The sequence below is a fragment of the Triticum dicoccoides genome, chromosome 3B, assembly GCF_002162155.2.
Source record: "Triticum dicoccoides isolate Atlit2015 ecotype Zavitan chromosome 3B, WEW_v2.0, whole genome shotgun sequence".
Taxonomy (NCBI): Eukaryota; Viridiplantae; Streptophyta; class Magnoliopsida; order Poales; family Poaceae; genus Triticum; species Triticum dicoccoides.
In genome coordinates this window covers 260,384,665-260,392,174 of record NC_041385.1, presented here as the reverse complement: position 1 = coordinate 260,392,174, position 7,510 = coordinate 260,384,665, and positions in this window count along the sequence as shown.

Below are 7,510 nucleotides of genomic sequence, written 5' to 3'. Positions count from 1 at the left end.
GCTCTAGTCATGTCTCCTTGCCACACACAAACTTGACATGTGCCCTCTAACATTCCGATAGGCCAGTCACCCTATATCTTTGACTTGCACACACACACAATTTAGATGGCTCTCTTCATCGATCTCGCACCCACCCACTTGATCCTCTCTTCGACTCTATCGATAGCTATGACCCCTCCCTCTCTTCTCGTGGATTGCTCGACCCTCTATATATGATATGGATAGGCCTCCATTTCACACACATTGCATGCAAACTTTTGTTTGAGATGTCATCGACACATATTCCCACAAATAATTCATGAAATCAACCCCCACCCCACGCCCACCCCCACCCCAAAACAAAAAACACTTACGAACATGATTCGTATCTCTCACACACACCCACATAGGTGGGGGACGTGCACGAAGAGAAGAGGTGCATGCACGGCGCACGTACTCCCGTCTCTTTCCCAACCACACCCGCGCGTGTACACGATGGAGCTCATTTCTGTATGAAAAAGGCAGCCCACGTGGTAATTTGGTACATGTACTGGTTGTCCACTTGGTGGAGGGAGGATCGTGTACCACGAGTGAACAAACAAATTGCGACTTGACGCGTTATGTTAAATTAAAAAAAGAGGCAAACCATGTGGGGCCTACCTTAGAGGCAAGGCTCTATACACTGGAGTACTTTTGATGTGTCCCATCAACTCGCATAACAAGGATAAGCTTGCTTAGTACGCCGTCTCCCCCGCCCACGGGCGCGGTGGATCGCAGGATGAGGTGCAGCTTGCTCCGCCTTACGCCTGCTCCCTCGCCCATGCGCGCGGTGGCTCGTAGGACGAGGAGAAAAATTTACTACTCCCTCTATTTACTCCTCGTCCCTACTACCTTGGTTATAGAGATTATATCATATTGTTTGTAATATATATGTCCTTTAGTAGATTTCAATATGAACTACTAGTACATACTCCAAACACTGATGTATATAGACGTATTTTAGAGTGTAGAATCACTCATTTTGCTCCATATGTAGCACTCTCCCTCGCCCCTCAACCCTCGCCCACGTGGTGGACGTGCAACAATTCATTCGGTCACATATAGCCAGAACGGTATATACTGCACTACCATTATTGCTCGACTTCCCGAAGAGGCAAAGAGCCAATCGCAAGGTTAATATTTTCGAGATGCCAAGAGCAAGGTTATACGAGAACGAGTAGTAGGTGCCGCGTGATTTATAAATAAAGTTTTTTTCTTCAGTGGCACGTACGCAATATGATAGGTTCATATGGAGAGAAAAGAAACCGCTCCACTATATACATAGTCAGGACGGGCCAGCCTACATGGTTGTTTGCTGGGGTTGCTCTCTTCACACTCTCTCGCACAAAACGACTGTGGCCACATCTCTAACATCCCGGCGGATCACGTCCGCTGGGGGAAGGGGTGGATGCTTAGTGTAGACGTGGTCGCCATCGCCGACGGTGAAAACCCACTGTCGGCACGTCCCGATCAGGGGTCCCCGCCGTTCTCTCTCACAAAAGCCGGTGAGGTTGCCTTCGTCCCTTGCTCACTGCCGCGACATGGGCAGTTGCCGCCTCCCGCCGCCCTCCTCAAGGTTGAGTTAAGTCCCTCAGGTACAACTCCCTTTACAGCCGGCTTGCACCACTGCTCCAGCTGCCCACATCACTCCCTGTGGATATTTCTCTACTTATTTGCCCCGCACATACCTCTTCTGGCTTCTACGTACTGTATTTGTGATGAGTTTATGTCTCATCAACTAGTCCCAGTAATCTTATTCTAATCACGCTTCTTCAATTTCTTTGCCATAGGGATGCTCATCTCGACTTTGGTGAAACTGCAGAAAATGATCCAATGGTCAAAAGGTTGCAAACTTCATTTATTAGGAAGCTCGAACATTGCCAGCAAATTGAAGCCTGATTAGGGTTCACGGTTCAAGGGCTAGGGACTGCATGGATCGTTTTTTTCTTTAGCTGCCTCTGTTCCAAAATAAGTGTCAACTTTAGTAGTAGTACAACTTTGTACTAAAGTTTGCACAAAGTTGAGACACTTATTTTGGAACGGAGGGAGTACATATTTGCTATGATCTGTCAATCATTGAGATGCAATAGCATGCATGTTAGTCTCCTTTGTATTTGATGAAATGTTGCAACGGGCAACCTTGGACGCAAGATACATGTAACAGAAGCTGGAAGCTTCATAGCATTGTACAAATTTATCTCGCTGATAAATTACAGTACGTACTATACTAGTACTCCCTCAGTTCCTAAATATAAGTCTTTGTAGAGATTTCACCATGCACCACATGCGGATGCATATAGATGCATTTTAAGTGTAGATTCATTCATTTTGTTCCGTATGTAGTTCACCTAGTGGAATCTCTACAAAGACTTATCTACTCACTACTAGGAATTCTCTATCCTCTCCTTGAGCCACATCATCAAAATTAATGTAGCCGTTAGATGAACTAAATCAGTCCATAATAGCCATCTGATCTAGACGTTGAGAGGCTCCGCACTAAGCCACATGCAAGCATGCAGAAATACCATGGCATGCATGTGAGTGGGTTTTAAATCACATCAACATGTCTGCATGCAAGCATGCACCGGTAACATGCATGTAAGTGAGCTTTTAAGTCCCATTAACATGTCAAAAAGAAAAATATTATCCCATTATGCAGTAGAAGTTGGCTGATCTTTTTTCCTTACATGGGATGATCTAAATGATGATGGGAGTTTATTTAGTTTGGCTACCACATTTGTCATGTGGTTATAGAGTTTTTTTAGTTCTATGAAATCGATAATTTTGCGCAGAGAGATATATGGCTGTTCCGCGGCAACGCGCGGGGACTCATCTAGTAATATTTAGGAACGGAGGGAGTACTATGTAAAGCGTTAGGTGTCGCACGGTGATAGTGTGAGGTGGGCCATGCAATCACTGAGCCTGCGTGTTTTCACTGCTCTTGCACTGCTCCACTGTAAGAATGGAGAAAATTGTAATCTAGTAGTACCTCCTTTCGCCGAAAGCATGGGACATCCAGCAGTCCTACCTCCTCAGTAATAAAGACCAATGAGCCGTAAAATCAGATAGGCCCAGCAGTAAGTTGAACGGACGAAGCAACCATCACTCTTGCGCCAGTGAGAGGTCACGTCCGCTTTGCCCAGGCATGAATGCGGCACCGATTCTTTGGAGCGGCGCTAACCGTTTTGGGCGGGAAGCGCGCGCGGGCGATGGAGGGGCTTTGGGTGGGCCAGGCTGGTCAGGAGCGGGCGTGGCAGCTGTCCGCATGTCCCTACAGGACACGCCCGGAAACGAGAGGATGCAACGACTCTCGCGGCTAAAATTGTACACTACACACCATCTCTCTTTAGGAGTAGGTCGATCTGTCGCTCTCTCTAACACACACATGCTGTTAAACACACACACACACACACACACACACACACACACACACACAACACACACACACGCACCTTGGTCCCGTTGCACCTTCTAACGTGACTTATTACACCTAGACGGAGGGAGTAGTAAGTATACGAGATATGGTGGCACACTTACTTAAGTCGAATACAAGTGCCCAAAATTTGTATGCATGTTATAATAACGATTCACTTAAAATAGTATGTGACCGAACAGAGGGATCAATTGGACAGTGTTCCCGAGCAGTAGCGAGATGTGTGAGGTAAGATACACCGCTGGAGCTTTTATTTTTTCTTATTAATTTGTTTGTTTCACCCTCTGACTGGTGGGACCCAACATACTATGTGGAGAGAGGTAAGGTGACTAAGGCTGCATTATTTCTGCACCACTGTGGATAGTCTTACCACGAAAGCCACATGGCACGATTATGATTGAAATCCCAATGACTCCCACACACACAAAAAAACACGGCATGTTTGTCACACAAATGTAGGAATGTATAAAAGGTTATTTTCCTCTCGTTGAACATAACAGGAGGGTTGTGTAGCTGGTCAGCCTGTTCGCTCATCAAACTTGAGGTCTCGGGTTCGATAACTACACTTGAGCATAATTTGTGCCAGGAGGATTCTTTGACTGGTCAAAATGGATGGATACGGAGCTATGCGATCTCGTACTGACCGTATAATCACCTCATCATGTATAAGCTGCAGCCTCGGCCCTTGTTTTCTAGGGTTTGCACGCTTCACACTCTCTCTCCAGTATATATATACACGCTGGAGCCTCAGCGCTTGTAGTTGCTCTCTTCACACTCTCTCGCCCTCTCCAGATCTAAACAAGACTTCGTTGGCCTCTCTCTCCCCTCACTGCTGCTCAAAGAGCCGGTAGGATCCGTCCGCCGGGAAGGGAAGGAGGCTTAATGCTGTCGCCGTCGGCGAGGGAGGGAATCCACTACCGACACAGTTGTTCACTTTCACCCAGCGGCGGCGTGGGAGGGCCTCCGACCCCTTCTTCTTCGCCGCCGTCCTGTCGCCCACCGAACCACGGCCCAAGAACCTTAAGGTATAATTTACTTACTCCACATGCATTGCTCTAGCTGCATGTATACCATGAATCTATGACGTGGTTCAAAGAGGAAAGGAGTGGGGGAAAGTTGTGGGAAAAGTTGTATATAGCATGAATCTAGGACATGGTTCAAAGAGGAAATGAAGGGGGGGAAGTTGTATAGCATGAATCTAGGACATGGTTCAAAGAGGATAGGAATGGGGGAAAGTAGTGGGGAAAGTTGTATCACATAAATCTAGGACGTGGTTCAAAGAGGAAAGGAAGGGGCGAAAGTACTAGTACAGGCTGGCTATCCAGCACCTACGTTGGTCGAAAAGGGAAAACAATGACAAACGCAGTACGCACATCTATAACGAACTGATCTTTTGTTTTGGGGGACAAGGCTGTAGAGTTTGAGCAAGACTAGATTTGCTGCGCTCACATAGGGAAAGGTGTCTAAAGATAACAAAACTGGGACCAACACAAATATGCTCCTTGGTTGTTTTGTTCTTTGTTGCAACAGACTGTGCATGACCACAGTACGTCGGTAGATGCAAATGGTGCTGGTGCATCCACTGTCCCGTGCAACTCATTATATGTTGTTAATCTAAGGCCCTGTTTGGTTAAAAACTCCCTAGTCCCTACCTGCTTGGTTCCAGGGACTAAACATGGAATAGAGGTTATTAAATGACATGCTAAAAGACCATGTTACCCCTAATAATGAACTAATAGAGACAAGGTGCGATGCGTGGTAGGGGCAACTGTTGGAAAAAGTCCCAAAAAGACTCCCTCGAGGTCTTCTTTCTTTAGTCCCAAATACCCACTTTTAGTCCCTAAAAGTCCCTCCTGTTTGGTTTAGATGGGACTGACACAGAGTTTTTTAGTCCCTACACCAAAATGTCCCTGTAAAGAAACACCCTCTAATAATGCCGCTGGAAAATTGATGCAATGCCACAATTAAAAGCAAATTACATGTTTAACGAATTTTATTGTTAATATAATCTCTATGTTAATATTAATCAATGCCACCGTTTTAGAAATGCTACTGTCTTGCTTTCTTTCCCATTTAGATAAGGTAGATGCTTCTTTTCGTTGGCTTCTGTGTCATCCACCGTTATTGACCACTAATTGTTTCCTTTGCACCTCTGTGTAAACAGGGTTATCTACTTCACCTCGTTGCCATTGTGACCTTTTGTTGCATTGCACAAAACACTTTTGTTTTAAGAGTGTTTTGTGCAGTTGAACCAAAATGTCACACCGACAACGTTGCCTGATTGCTTGATCTTAGTGGAACTGCATAAGAGGAGATCTTACTTCCTATCCATGTTGGCAAATTTGGTTCAGATCTTCTTCTTGTGAGTTGTTTGAATTCCGCATCATGAGAGGTCAGTACTAGCCTCCTTTCACATGATTCTGCAGTGTGCTTTCATATGTTGTGCTACTTGTACGATAATGTTGCTTGATTTCAGTGAACTGCACAAATGGAGACAAGACTTCCAATCTGTATCTGCACCGTAATATCCCATTGAGGTAAGATAAGGATATTTCACAACTGTTGGCCCGTATTTTGCCACTTTCATCAGAAAATTAAGTTTAGTACTATACTTGTGCTCCCTAATTGACATGCCAAATCTTACATTGAAGGTGAAGCTTGTCTGTTATTGAACCAAGTTATGAAGGGGAAGAACAAGCGGAAGAAAAACAAACATCAACTCCTGGTGATGTAATGAAGCACTGGAACTGTGATGACACAAGTAATGATATAGTTTTGCATCTTAATTTATTGCTATGGCTGGAACGAGCAATTGTTTTGCCACTGATTTGATGCCACTCTTAATGTAATACATAATTAACTCTACTTGTGCAAACAGGGATCTTCTTTGAAGATACCATATATTTTAGTGGAACTGCACAAGAAGATGTTGGAAACATTAAACAATCGAGGAGTATATAGTAAGCATGGCCACCACCGTAGATAGCAACAGATGGTTCCGGAGAAGTGCTTCATCTGTATGCTCTACACAATAAGCCTCCTGACAAAGGTTGGTACTCGCCCACTGATTTCATCCATATGATTGAGCTTTGTCATCTCTATTGGTGTTGTGCTACTGTTTAGATACTGTAATGAAAAAGTGGTATTGTCCTTGAGAAGTGCTTCATCTGTGCTATTTTAAATATTTCCTTTCCTTTTTTTCGAGCAAACAGGGATGCTAGCATTTAGTAGTCCTCTTGTCTTTGCACAACAGGATCATCTTCCTCTGAAGAAGAATATGGAGTACGTGAAGTGACTAGTTCCGATTATGCCAGGATGAAGAAGCCCTATCTATCTTCTCATCAGAAGGAGCAGTTGAAGGATGGTTACATTACTCCCCACAAGACCAAACTAACTTCATCTCAGAAGGACTGACAAATCTCCATTTTTTTGCTGTGATGCGCGAGTACAATGTTGTTCTAGGATTCTTTCTGGTGAGTTCCATTTTTCTAAAAGTGTGCTCTACATGGACCATGTAGGTGCCTATTTAAACTGTCAATTCATAGTACAGTTTGCTTTATGCTAATCACTTTTTTGTATTTGCGCAAACAGGGGTGCTCAACTTGATTTCAATGGGAATGCACAAAATGTTCATGATACATCGAATCATTCATTTCCACCACAAGAAAGGAGGTGCCGATAAGTTCAAGGCGTTGCAACATATAAGGGCCAAATCATACAAGCTACGCGCGAATTTGGTTGATTTTGGTGGAACTGCACAAAAAGAACAGCTGGTTTATTTAGCACGAGGTGCCATGTCAATGTTCGAACTGATGGCAAACCCTGCCCATTCCACAATCGTAGGCATTTGATATTTTGGAATGGGACAACCTTGTCAAATTTTGCTCATTGATTTTAGCAAGACATGCATTTGATATTTTTGAATGGGACGCCCTTTGTTGTCAGTAGCGTCGATCAATTTTTTCTTTATTCTTTAGTTGTGAAGTAAATATTTCCTCTGACATGTGAGTCCCTGAGATGCATAATCATCGATTGTTTTGAATGTTCTCTGTGAATTGC